General features: G+C 38.0%; 1 pseudogene; it reads left to right on the forward strand.

Annotated features, from left to right (window-relative positions):
* The first annotated feature begins 200 nt into the window (after positions 1–200).
* LOC110712766 lies at positions 201–2932 on the forward strand (annotated as a pseudogene).
* Positions 2933–15296: the final 12364 nt, after the last annotated feature.

The raw sequence follows: 15296 nt of genomic DNA on the forward strand, positions 1-15296 counted from the left end.
GTTCAGCTCATTTACACCCCTAATTAGTATAGTCTTGAAAAAAAATATTTGTAACCAACTTTTCTATCTCATTGACTAGTTTGTTAACCAAAATTGTTATCAGCTTATCACCTTTCTTTTTTTCCTTCTCCCACTTTGTACTATCTCCCTTTCTTCAACCTTTTAGCAACTCCAAATTAACAAACAAAATTAATGGTAATATGGAGTCTTCAAATGTTTACTTGTTAGTACTCAGTCTCATAATTTCTTCTACCATGCCCAAGTTTGTCTCAGCTCAGAGCCTGTTCCTCAGGCAGCGGTGCAGCGACACGACTTACGCACCAAACAACACTTACCAATCCAACCTTGAAGCAGTCCTAAACTCTTTATCGACGGACACTCGAATCACCTACGGGTTTTACAATATGACAGCAGGACACGAACCGGACAAAGTGAGTTCATTAGCCCTATGCAGGGTGATGTCCCTGTTAATACATGCCGGAATCGTATTAAAAACTCGGCTATTTTTCTCATTAATACCGTTTGTCCTAACCAAATGGAAGGATTTGGGTATAGTGGATATTGCTCAGTATTTCTCTCAAACCGTTCGATTTATGGGGAAGTACAAAATGTGGTAGACACATGGTTGTATGCAGATAGTTCACCTGTTATGAATACTCGTGGTTTCAGTGATGCACTGTCTTTGCTGATGCAATCGTTGAAGAATCGAGCTGGTTTCGGTAACTCAGAGATGAAGTATGCTGCAGACAAGGCTAATACATCAGGTGGTCAGAGTTTGTATGGTCTTGTGCAGTGCACACCAGATTTGTCAAAGGGAAGTTGTATGCAGTGTAGTCAAAAGTTAATTGATTATTTCCCTTCGTGTTGTGTTCAGTCAGATTACACGGCCTCTGGAGCTCTGCTTGTTTTACCGAATTGCTTTGTTCAGTATGATAACAATTCCTTCTATGGGGATGTGCCTAATGATCCCCTGCCTACGTCGTCACTCAACATCAGTCCATCAAATAATGCTACTACTTCAGGTAATATCGAACACATAATAATTCATACCTCAATTGTTCTTTGATTGTGCTTGAAATACTTAGTTAAGTATTTTGGACTAATTAACAATTATGGATTATATGATTAATGATAGGTCGAAAAAGTAAAAAGACTCGTATAGTCGGTATTGTTTCCATTGCACTTGGTGTATCAACAATGTTACTTGCTACAAGTATCATCTTCAGAGTCTTATTAAAGAAAAGAAAATTGAGGAAATCTTGGATGGTGAAATTCAGCAGTAAGATTTTTGGTCTAATTTACAGCTTTCTTTTATGTAATTTGCTTCTTGTATATAATAATGTTGCTAATTTTGTTAATGGTGGTAAGTGCAGAAGATGAAATTGAGGACATAAAATCGTTACAATTTAGTCTTGGAGCTATGAAGCAGGCAACACAGAACTTTTCTGAGGAATATAAGCTCGGAGAAGGCGGATTTGGCTCTGTTTATAAGGTACTAATTCAATCAAACAACTAGGAAGATAGTATGAGTACAAATAAGCCATCTTTTTTTTAATTTCCTAATCCATTTTTCAGGGTGTACTTCCTGATGGACAAGAGATAGCAGTAAAAAAAACTTGTAACGAACTCAGGGCAGGGCGATGCAGAGTTTAAAAATGAAGTACTGATATTAGCAAAGCTTCACCATAGAAATTTGGTGAGACTTTTGGGATTTTGCTTACATAGAAAAGAAATGATTCTCGTCTACGAGCTCGTTGCTAATAGAAGCCTTGATAAGTTTATATTTGGTGAGTGAAAAAACTTCTGACAGTATGATGGTAAGACCTTTGTGTCATGCTGGCTCCGATACCATGTTAATGGACCAACTCAACCAAACGTTTAAGCTGATGGTTGAGGTCCACGAATATAATTTATACTCTATCAGATTTGATACCTCGCTCTAAGGGAATTGATTTTTATTGATCATCGTTCAGATTGTCCAAAATTCTGTTACACGTAATCAAATGCAGATCCATTAAGTCGTCAATCTATGCAATGGGAAACACGTTACAAAATCATCAATGGCGTTGCTAGAGGATCTTGTACCTCCATGAAAATTCTAGATTAAAAATCATACATCGCGACCTCAAAGCAGCTAATATTCTCTTAGACGAGGATTTCTATCCTAAGATCGCAGATTTTGGTATGGCAAGGCTATTTAACTTCGATCAAAATCAAACACAGGCTAGCAAAATTGTCGGTACCTTGTAAGCATCCAAATTCTTCCACTTCTACCTACAATATATTATTGGCTTATGTTTTTTTTATTTCTTTGTACAAGAAATAAAATATATTGTTTTTGCAGAGGTTACATTTCACCTGAGTATGCTCTTGAACGTCAAGTATCAGTAAAGTCAGACGTCTACAGCTTTGGTGTACTCGTCCTAGAGATAGTAAGCGGGCAAAGGATTACTTCATTTTTTTACGATGAGGACAATCAAGAAAACCTCTTAAGCTTTGTAAGTTACCTTATAAAAATTTGACATATTTTGATAACTTTCTTTCACAATGTTACAAAAATTCATAAATGGCATTTGAAACATTGGTTTATAATAGGCTTGGAGAAATTGGACTGAAGGCAATGCTTCTAATCTAGTAGATCCGGTAATACAACCCGGTTCTAGTACCGAGATATTAAGATGCATCCACATCGGCTTGTTGTGTGTCCAAGACGACCCTGCAGACAGGCCAACAATGTCTGCAGTCGATCTTATGTTGAGTAGTGATTCTGTTACACTTCAAGTACCAGCGCAGCCTGCATTTTGTACCAAGGGACAAAATCTACCTGATATGCTCTTGGAGTGCAGTACTACGACTAAGTCGAGTGTAAGATCAGAGGGAGGTTCAATCAATAATGTTTCGATAACAGAGTTGCACCCTAGGTAATGGAGCTTAAGATGATCCTAGAAGGTATCGAAGGGATACCCATAATTAATTGTCAAGTGAATAGTTTTTTCTTCGTTTTTATTACGAAGTATAATTGTAACAGTTTGACTTTTACACTATTTATGTGTTTTACTTTAACTAGTTTTGATGATTTATACTTAAGCAAATATATAATAATGTGATATCTGCCATATCAAGGATTTAACTCGGGTCATTAGAAAATAAATAAGAAGGCATACCATCCTTGCTATCTAGCATGTTTGTTTATTTATTCTTCTTAAATATACGTAATGTATGGCACGCGTGTATTTTTTTATTTTTTTTGTGCAAATTATTTTCTTCAACTAACTCTATAACAAAAGTATTTAAGATTATTTTTTCAAAAAAAAGTATTTAAGATTAGTATAATACAAAGCAGAGAATATTTAACGTATAGACCCGGGGCATCGCCCGAGCTACACACTAGTTAACGATTAAAATCATGCATCGACATACATAAATGTTGCAACTAAAAAAAAAATTAGCGGAAGTATATATTAAACCATGTTACTTATGACAACTAAATTATTTAGATAAACAGGTGAAATCGATTGATGTATTATCGTGAGTTTAGCCTTGTCACGACGCTATTTATTTGAAATAGATTTCCTAAAGCTTAATTTTAGGGATTTGTTAAACGTCGCCCGCAAATCTCCACATAAAGCCCACAAATATTTTTACTTTGACTCTTTTGCCCTTTTTCTAATTTTTACCGAAACCGTAATTCACTCTCACGAAGAATGTGGAGCTGGAGTGGATCGCCGAGGGACACCGAAGAGTTGTCATCGTCGCCGGAAAGCGAGATAATCCGGGGGAAAAATTACGAAAAGTAGGGGTGGCGTCTGGTCAGGACGCCGCCACCATGGCTGTGGCGTCCTGGCCAGACGCCGCCACCATGGCTGTGGCGTCCTGGCCAGACGCCACCCCTACTTTTTGTAATTTTTTTTTTTTTTGTAATTTTATTTAAACTTTTTGTAATTTTTTTAAAATTTTATTTAAAGTTTTTGTTTTTTTAATTAAACATTAACACAAAAAATTCTGATTTAAAAAAAAATATATACATTAGAAATAAAAACATTAACACATAAAACAAAAATATTAAACATTAACAAAAGAATTCTGATTTTCCAAAAAAAAAAATATTAGACAAAAAAAAAAAAAAAAAGTGGTAGGGCGCCTGGCCAGGACGCCCATCCCCTGGTGGTGGCGTCTGCTCCGGCCGCCGGGACCAGGGGGCTGGCGTCTGACCTGGACGCCCAGCCACGGCGGTGGCGCCTCTGGAAAACGCCACAACCGTGGCTAGGCGTCCAGGTCAGACGCCAGCCCCCTGGTTCCGGCGGCCGGAGCAGACGCCACCACCAGGGGCTGGGCGTCCTGGCCAGGCGCCCCACCTCTTCTGGTTTTTTTTAAAATTTTTTTTTTAAAAAAAACCCTGCCACCGTGAGCCGTCCTTCCCTCCGCCGCTGTGGCCGCCAAGTCCTTGCCTTGCCGCCTCAACATTGCCGTATTTTCGGGTGATTAGAGTGTGGGTATGGGTTAGATTTTTTTATTTTAGGTTTAGGGCAATAAGGTAAATTCAATATAGATTTGTGGGCTTTATGTGGAGATTTGCGGGCGATGTTTAGCAATCCACTAATTTTAGAATACAGTGATTTGAGTATCATTTTCTTGGTTCTTTTGTATAAATAGTTAAGAAATAGGAAAATTTCACAAGAATAAACCAACCTTTGTCTCGTTCTCCTAAAATAATTCAACCTTTTGATTAACCTAGAATAATCCTAAGTTTACTACTTATTCTCTTACACCAATTCTATTTGACTGGTTACCTGAACTTCAGGTAAATTGTTATTTTTTTATTTTATTTTTTCCCTCCTTCTTCCTTCTCTCTTCTTCAACTCCATTATAGGTTTAGCCACCACCTAAACTTCAGCCACCACAACCTGCGCCACCATGATCTCCGCCTCCACATACCCCACCCAAACCCAGACCTAAAACCCTTTCCCCACTCCTACCCACACTCAAAACCACCAACCCCACCTAGCTGAAACCACCAGCCCCACCCATACCCCGAAACCCCAACCCCAATCCCATCTACCCAGCCCGAAATCCCAAATTCACCTCCCTAAACCTTCTCGTTACCCCTTCCCCTCCCTTATCAAACTCCTCTTACTACAGACACCTCCCCTTCAAACCTTAATATTTCTTCTCTTCTCTCTCTTTCAATTGAATTTGGAGCTAAATTGGGCATGTGTCTTCAATCATGGGCTGGAATAAGCAGGGGTTATTATTGGTTGGTGTTGATTGCGGCGCGCTGTCGAGGGTTGTCCGTGGTTGTAAGTCGTTGATGATGTGGGTTTGTTCGCGGTTGTGTTAGTTCTGGGTTGTTCGTGGTTGTTAATTTGTTATATTGAGTGGTGATTGTTTAAGGTTGTGGTAGGTGTTGGTGGTGGTTATGGATGGTGTGTTGAGTGGTGTTGGTGGGTGATAATGGAGGTTGGGAAAGGAGAGCGAGAGAAACCAACAAGAAGGGGAAGGAGATAAAAATCTTAATTTTTTTTTTTTCCAGTTTTCAATTTTTTTTAGAAAAAATTTAAAAAATAAAAATTGGCCAATAAGGAAGTGCCACGTGGATGGTAACCGGTAGTAAAGGGTTGGATGACCTGCTAGGGTTTCTAGGAGAAAATAAGTAGTAAACTTAGGATTATTCAGGGTTAATCAAAAGGTTGGGTTATTTTGGGAGAACGAGGCAAAGGTTGGATTATTCTTGTGAAATTTTCCTAAGAAATATGGAGTGACTTTTTGTTATCTTTGCGAAGTAGTTTCGATTTGAGCTCAAAGTTATCACTAATAAATTATACAAAGACGACTATACTTAAGGTCTGTTCACTTCAGCTTAATTTTAGTTCAGCTCCAATCAGTTCAGTTCAGTTCAGTTCAATTCAACTCCTAATTTCCTTTTCTCATAAAATATTCATTTCACCTCTATTTAGTTCAGCTCCAATTTATTTCATGTAAATAAACCCTGAGTCAATTTGTTTTTCAAAAAGTTATTGTAGGAATAATACTACGGAGTAATAATTGTCTACTAGACTACTACGTCCTAGCGTTTAGAGTACTACATGATCAATTGATCAAGGTAATTTCGTTCCCTTAACTTGACTCGTGAAGTCGTGATCCATTATTGGTCCTTGTATGACATGAAGAATTTTTTTTTTGTGTTCATTTGGTCAAGAAGGACAAAACATGACAATTTGACAATGAATAACCACCTATTTTCCTTGTATTACAGCTAGACATGAAGATTTTTTTTTTTCCTTTTCATTTGGTCAAGAAGGACAAGAACATGACAGCTCGACAATAAATAACCAAGAAAAGAAGATGAACAGACTACAAGTAATCAATCAATCTGGCTTATAGGCACAAAGTTGTTATCCTATTTATGGGCCGGGCTAGTTATTAATAAACCATATTCCCTATGTTTCACAATTATCATAACATTGATTTGCACATATACGCTAGGATGCACGGAAACGGATACGGACACGGACACGATACGGACACGGGAAAACGGCAATCCTAAAATAGGGGACACGGGTACGGCGTATAACAAGGCATATAATATATTAAAAAAAACGAGAATTTGACAACTAATTCAATAAAACACTAAATAATTAGCCTCAAAACACACAATTTTAATTAAACAAGTAAATGAACAAAGTGTACGGACATAGTCGGATACATATCAAGAAACCATCAAACCAGACATGTCTTAATAGTACTCTTCAAGTAATCAAACAAAACTAGAAACATAACACAAAATCAAACATCTCATCAAGTAATCAACAAAACTGTCAAAACACGGTGGTGGGCGGTGGTTGTCTTGCTGACGACGAACAACAAATTGAATTATTGAAGCAATTGAATTTCAGAAAATCAGAAGTTCTTACACACTTACACTGATTAAAACCCTAAAAAATTCCCCAAATTAGCATTACTCGAATTCACTTCAGAATCACAGCAATTGTTGAATGGCAGAAATTGAGCTCCAGTAAAGATAACAATGGAGCTCAATTGTTGAATGGCAGAACACCAAGAAATAAGCACGAAAAGGCTGAAATTGAGCTCCATTAAAGACAACAATGGCGGAGACTCAGAAAATGAAGACCGATTAAGTTCTCTCCCAAACTCCATTCTCACCGACATTCTCTCACTTCTCGACATCCAAGGATGCATATTCAGAACTTTAATTGAATTTAAAAAAAAAAAGTAGAGAAGAACCATACCTGGTGGCTGACACGGACGACGGGCGACAAGGTGGGCGGTGGAGTGATAGGTGGTGGCTGAGGACGAGCAGGCGAACAGCAAGGGCCAGGCCAGCAACTCCAGCAACCCCCGCAACAATGAGAGATGAAGGCCACGAGCAGCAAGGGCCAGGCCAACAACCCTGACAACCGGCAAGGAGGCGAGTGGCGGTGACGGAGACAGCAAGTCGGCGGTACGGTGAGACCTACAAGTCGGCGACTGAGCAAGTGAGCAACAAGGGGTTCAGTTGAGACTTGAGAGGATGAGAGGATTGAGAGTTTGAGAACTGGAAACTTGGAAAGAGGTAGAGAGGCAAAGCATAGGAATTTAGGTATTTCGCGTGTCCATACCAAAACGGCCCGTGTCCAAAAATCAAAAACGGTTAAAAAAAATCGGACACGGTTTTCTGCGTGTCGGACACGTGTCGCCCCGTGTCTCATCCGTGTCCGTGTCCGACACGCGTGTCGACTCGGACTCTTCAGATTTTTGGCGTGTCCGTGCATCCTTGCATATACGTACTCCATAAGTTTTTGAGATGAAGATGTGACACAAACTTACAAACATAAAGTATATTACGAATTAATTATTATATTCTAAACCCATCAATTATAAAAAAATAAAAAATAAAAAAAGAAAAAAAAAAAAGAGGATTTTGTTCTTATGCTTTTGGGATCTTACTATATTACTCCGTTGATTTTCAGTTTAATCATTTCAATCATCCAAGGGTTGAATTTCAGTTAAGCCTAAATGATAAACGGGTCTGAGCCACATCCGACACAACTGTCCATTTTATACGACCTAGAAGGTTCCACCTCAAAAGCATATGGTAATGAGGGGAGTAGCCCCTTAGCCTTATAAAGTGAACACAACTTTCTTATTTCTTCAATATGGGATACACTTCTACATACAAACTCTTACTTATAAACTAAACTAATGTGAAACAACACATCACTCACATGTGAGTTTTCTCATGAGCTTAACACTAAAGACCAAAATATCAAACGAAGCTCATCCATATTGACTAATAATTTCAGTTGATTTTTAGTTTGCGACATCTAGAAGGTTTCACGTCAATGGGTTGGTCCTACTCATTGGTTGACAATTCGGGCTCGTTAGCGTCACTTGCTGTTTTGGTCCTTTTAAGTTTGTTTTTTTGCCTTTGGTTTGTTTTCTCTTTAGCTTGTTAGTTCTTCTTGTCAAAAAAAAATATATTTATATATAATTGTAATAATTCGCATGAGAAGATGACACCATTAAATACTATTAAACTTTCTCTGAGATAGAGAAATTACTAGTACCGTGTACCTTTCAAATAAAAAAAAAATAAATACAATTAAAACCTACTCTTAAATATTTATTTTGTGGTCATCTTCTTACGTCAACTAGAGGTGTCCACCGTGCGAGTCGTGCGAGCTGGGTTAGGGTTAGGTGGGTCGCGGGTTGGGGTTTCATGACACACGGCACGACACACGTAGGGTAGGGTGGGCCGGGTCGTGGGTTGGGTCGGAGAAGTTGGACACACCAGGGTTAGGTTCGTGGGTTAGACGAGTCGTGGGTGGGTCGAGCTGGGTTTGTGGGTTAGACGGATCGTGGGTGGGTCGAGCTGGGTTTGTGGGTTAGACGGGTCATGGGTGGGTCGAGCTAGGTTCGTGGGTTAGACGGGTCAAGGTGGGTTAGTGAGTTAGGGTGGGTCGAAGGGTGGGTTAGTGGGTTAGGGTCGGGTGGGTTTGTGGGTTAGGTGGGTTAGGGTCGGGTGGGTTAGTGGGTTAGGGTCGGGTGGGTTTGTGGGTTAGGTGGGTTAGGGTCGGGTGGGTTTGTGGGTTAGGGTCGGGTGGGTTCGTGGGTTAGGGTCGGGTGGGTTGTGTGGTGTTTTAATTTTTACAAAATTAACAATTTGATGGCTTGCTCTTAATTAAGATGCCTACGTATCCTTATATTATAAAATAAGGAATCAAAGCCAGCGTAGTTCTTATATTGTACTTCTTTTGAAATTTGGGGGGGGGGGGCTTGGACCTATCTTTAGAAAACTAAAATTTAATTTTGCAATTAAATTGTAATTTTCGAAAAATAAGTTGCCTACGTATCCCGAAAGAATCAAAGCCCACGTAGTTCTTAGCGTACCTGATTTAGACTTTTCTAGCCACCCATGTTTGTTGCATCATCATCCCCGGAAGCTGCATCATCCGTTGACGACTCCAATATCATCACAGGATCATCTTCATCGTCTTCGTCTTCCTTTAAACCTTGAGTTCTTCTTTCAGCTTGATCCCAATCTTTCTTACAAACACAAATTTGAATGCTTTCCGGAGTTAAGCGAGATCTTTTTTCATCTAACACTCTTCTACCTGCACTAAAAGCAGACTCGGAAGCAACAGATGAAGCGGGAACTGCAAGTATATCTTTTGCAATTCTCGCCAATATAGGAAAACTTTTTTTATGTTCTTGCCACCATTTTATAATTTGAAAGTTGTTGTTGGTCTCATGTTGATATGACAAATAATCATTAATAGCAAGTGTTGAAGAAGATGATGATGAGAATGATGTAGATGCTTTGTGTTTTTTTTTCATAACTTTATCAAGAAAACCAAATCTAGAATCGGAAGTGCTAGTAGTAGTTGGTGTTGCCAAATCAAAACCATAAATAGATGCATAATGATCATAAAGGTCTCCCAAAACAGATTTGCATTTGTTAATATATTCACTAACATCATAATCGATACTTAAACTTGTATAATAAAATTCTAAAAGATTTTCCAAACCTTCAGCTTTGACACCGGGGTCAAGAATAGCAGCAATTCCATAAATGATTGGAAATTCACTAAAATAAGTATGCCACTTACGTTTCATGCTATCAAGAACGGGACGAAGTCCATCAATCTTCATATGCTCTTCGATGGTGTGAACAACTTTAACACACTCAATTATGACTAAATGAACGTTAGGCTCATAAATATAAGAGAAAATATGAGTTGCACTATCAAAAGCATTTAAAACATCACGAACAAAAGAAGCATTAGTCCAATGACTTTCGGTTATTAACTCAGTAGGATCAACACGAGTCTCATTGTAAAGTTGGGTCAAAATATCACGATACTTTATAGCATCACTCAACAACTTGAAAGTAGAATTCCAACGGGTAGGGGTATCAATAGACCATTGTCTTTTCTTAAGACCTCTCTCTTTACACATAGCTATGTACTTTCTTCTAACTGACTGAGTAATCCTAATCCATTTTATAACTGTTCTAATTGGGTTTAGCAATGGTTGCAACTCAGCGAGACCCTCTTGAACAGACAAATTCAAAATATGAGCACAACATCTAACATGCAAGAGACTACCACCCAACAACAAATTCAACTCGGAGTCATTTTTCAAATAGTCAATACACTTTGTGTTTGCAGTTGCATTATCAAGAGACAAAGAAAAAACTTTATTATTCAAGTGAAATTCTTTTAAACAATCCAAAATACGAACTTTGATGTTAAAACCGGTATGCCTTTCTTCCATAGCTTGAAAACATAGTATACGTTTTTGAATAAACCAATCATCATCCACCCAATGAGCAGTAATGCAAAGAAAAGGTTCGCCAAAACTAGAAGTCCATGTATCACTTGTAAAACTAACACGACCATCAAAAGTACGAAATAATTCAATCAAACCACTCCTATACTTATAATAAGAAGTTTGTGTATAACGTCTTAGGGTATTTCGGGGGACACGAGTAAATGCAGGTTGTAATGCAACTTTATTAAAATGCTCAACGTTTGCATTTTCACCGTAACTAAAAGGGTATTCATTAGCAATAACTAAAGTACTCATTTCATCAATCATTCTATCTTTATTATAAATGAAAGGTGTACCTCCGCCGGGTTGGTTCATGTATCCACCCAATTGTGTTTGGACGCCACCCCCCGAAGGACGGGGGCCATTTTCGAACAAGTCGTGTTTATTTTGCAAATGCCGACTCAAGGTTCCGGTTCCATCTCCCGTTTTCCAATTATATGACTTGACATTTGCACCTAGCGCCTTGCAAACTAGGCATGTACACGTGAACCTCTTTGGTTGACCAGGTTGCCATCCCGGGGGTGTGACCTCAACTCGTTCAAAATGTTTCCACACCCAAGAAAAATGTGCTCGACCTCTACTTTCACCGCCACCACCTTTCATAAATCAAATTATTAAAATTAATTTTTAAATGCTATTCATGAAAATAAGCTTTTAAATTTTAAATATTTTAATTATACTTATTTAAACGCATTTTTCATGGTAATTAACTAATTGTAAATCATAGAAAATTGGAAACTAAACTAACTTTATAATCATTAATAATAGTTTTTTTAAATATTCATAACAATAAAAATTTAATTAGAAATTACCTTGAGATGAAGGTTGAGATGTTGGTTGCGATGGAGGTGGCATAGTTGAACTTGATGATTGGTGGGACTCGTGGGAGAAATGTTGTGGTGGAGACGTTTGAATATTTTGCCTATCTCCTAAACCATAATCTCCATATTCATTGACAAATTGGTTTAAATTTTCCGTATTAATTTCATACGAAAAATTTGCACCACCACTCCTTTGGCTACCACTTCGACCACCACTTTGACTCCTTCCCATTCCTCCTCTTGAGCTCATTTTTTTTTTTTGTATGATTACTAATTATAATATGGAGAAGAACTTTTTTTTTTTAGAATCTTAAGAATACTAATAATAATATTAAGGAGATTTTTTTTAACAAAAATATAACTCTATATAACACTTGAGAATTTGAGAACAATAAGAATTTTTAAGTAAGAGAGAAAGAAAGCTTGAATTTGTGTGGAAATTTGAGTGAAATGGAATTGGTATTTATAGGAAAAATAGAATGGATGATCATACACTTAAAAAACTAGCCGTTAGATACAAAAAACTAGCCGTTAGATACAAAAAACTAGCCGTTTTTTTTTTAAAATGGATGTTAGGCCGTGCGGGCCGTGCGAATTGTGCGGGCTGTGCGGGCCGTGCGGGTTGTGCGGGCCGTGCGGGTTGTGCCGGCCGTGCGGGTTGGGTGGGTCATGCGTGCGGGTTGGGTGGGTCATGCGTGCGGGTTAGGTGGGTTGGCTCGTGCGGGTTGGGTGGGTCATTCGTGCGGGTGGGCCGTGCGGGCTGGGTTGTGCCAGGTGGGTCGGGTTAGGTGGGTTCACGGGCTAGGTGTGTCGAATTAAATGAGTCAAAACGGGTTGTGCGATTTGGGTCGAATCAAACGGGTTAAACTGAGCTGGGTTGAAATGGGTTGTGTCGAAAATTTTGGACCCACGACACAACCCGGATTAAATCCGAGCTGTGCCGGATTGAAACCGGGTCGGACCCACGTGACCCACCAGCCGTGCGAGTTAGGGTGGGCTGGGTCCAACCCGGCCCACTGGCCACCTCTAACGTCAACGATAATGTCAACCGTTGATTGTGGACTCCACAATTCTACTTAAGTAATTTTACTTTCTTCCACTTGGTCCACAATGTGACTTTTTTGGATGGCAATACATGGCACCTTCCTCAATTAATCACATATTTTATTTTATGTGCTTAAAAATATGGATTGGACAAGGTTTGATCTCAAAATTTCAAAACTATATTGTTAGCCACTAAGCTATACCATATTATATGTTATTTTATTAAAATTTAAATATAATTAAGAATTTTAATCATGAAATTAATGTAGTAACTCGAAGCATCGTCCGAGGCCTAAAAACTAGTTGTAAAATTATAAATAGTAAGGTGTATTTTTAAAGTAATTATAGTCTTTATATGGAGTGATTTAAATACTTATAATGGTTAGATCCTTAGTTATTACATGAATCCTATTATCTTATCTACTTCAGGCATACTCCCTTCATATTTTATTCCTTGCTCCATTTTTTTATTCGTGGAGTTTTACAAAAATTAGTAGAAAACAATGCAATAAAATATGAATGAACTGCGGATGGTAAAAAAAAAAGTATGATAGTTAGGAGGAGAAATATATAATATGAAAATCTTTAACTATGATAAGGAAGTAATAAATACGGCTGCAAAAGAAAAGTGGAGGAAGTAATTAAATATAGAGGGATTGTATGTTTTAGTGTTTTAATAATCTGTTTATTTTTTATATTTTTTTTTACAAGTATTCTTTCAATTTGTACGTATAAAAAGTGCGTTTCTGGTACGGTTGGCCGCACCATGCGACAGGGTGCCAAATCAGCAAATGACATAGTAACCCCAAGACAAAAGTAACCCCTGACTAACCTAGTAACCCTTGACCAAGTAAACCCTGACTGAACTAGTAACCCCTAACCGACCTAGTAATCCCAAGTAATCCCTAACCGACCTAGTAATCTCAAGTAACCCCTAACCGACCTAGTAACCTCAAGTAACCCCTAACCGACCTAGTAACCCCAAGTAACCCCAAACCGACCTAGTAACCCCGACCTAATAACCCTTAGTAACCCCAAGTAACCCTTGATCGCCGACCTAGTAACCCCTAGTAACCCCAAGTAACCCTTGACCGCCGACCTAGTAACTCTTGACCGGACCACCTAGTAACCCCTGACCGTATCTAGTAACCCCTTACCCACCACCAACAAAAAACTACCACCAACAACCACCACCAACGAACCACTACCAAGCTAAACCACCAACGAAACCAGATTTAGAACCCAGAACCACGAAACCACCACTACCCACCCACGAAACCACCACTACCCACCCAAGTTATTTTTCGTTCTTCAATTAAACAAAAAATTAAGTAATAAAATTGAACAACTTACAAGTTATATAATCAAAATCTTTAGCAAATAAGCTTGAATTCAACATAAATTTCGTAGAACATAAATTTCCAATAGTAAACCATTAATGAAGTTTGAAGAAATTTGGGTTAAGAAGACGACACCATTAATGAAGTTTGAAGAAAAAAGAGGAGAGAGAAATAAAATTGGGGGAAAAAAAGGAGATGTTGCGACGAAGAGGTTGAGGGTCGCCGAAAGTATGAACGTCGGCAGGGTATTGATGTAGAAAATGGTGATGGAAGAAGAAAAGAGGAGGAAGAGGATATATATATATATATATATATATATATGTATATGTATATATATATATAAATATAAATCTTTATATTTTTTAAAATTATTTTTATTGTATCTCTTTCCTTTTTGTCATGTTTATGGCTTTTTTTACTAAAATTTAGAAGAATAGACGCATTCTATATTTTGGAATAATAAGTTTATATAATGGTGAATCACGTTACATGAGTTTAATTTACAACTAGAATATGTTAAAATAATGCGTTCAAATAATTAGTGTTAAAGTGGATACAACGGCTTAGGTCTTACATTGATTATACGACAATATATATACATAATACAAAAGGAAACCTAACAAGCCTAAAATCCTAACAAGATAGACTTAACATAAATACAATATTAACAAATATAAAACCAAACCGACTTCTAATACATACTCCCCATCAAGTTGGAGCATGTAGATCATGAATGCTCAACTTGCGTAACAAAAACCCAAACTGTTGTCGTTCAAGAGCCTTCGTAATAATGTCTGCCAATTGATGCATGATTCGTCAAAACATATTAAGTAGAAATATTACCTTTCAACAACTCTTCACGAAAAAAATGACAATCATTATTCTTCGTACGATCATGAAACACCGGATTCTTAGCTATATGCAAGACCGATTGACTATCACAAAACAACTGCATAGATTTTGAATGATCAACACCAAGAGCAAAAAACAACTATTTCAATCATTTCAACTTACAAGTAGTGAATGACATAGATCTGTATTCGGTTTCAATAGAAGATCAGGAAACGATAGGTTGTTTCTTAGTCTTCCAAGAAATAGGCAAATGACCTAAAAACAAAAAATAACTTGACAAGGAACGCCAAGTCAAAGGACACGCGCCCAAATCAAATCCTTCATAGGTCGCAATAAGATGCCTTGTCCCGGACTACACTTAAGGTACCGCAAGACACGAATTGTCGCGTCCCAAAAAGAAACTTGCGGA

This window comes from Chenopodium quinoa, unplaced genomic scaffold, assembly GCF_001683475.1.
Source record: "Chenopodium quinoa cultivar QQ74 unplaced genomic scaffold, ASM168347v1, whole genome shotgun sequence".
NCBI lineage: Eukaryota > Viridiplantae > Streptophyta > Magnoliopsida > Caryophyllales > Amaranthaceae > Chenopodium > Chenopodium quinoa.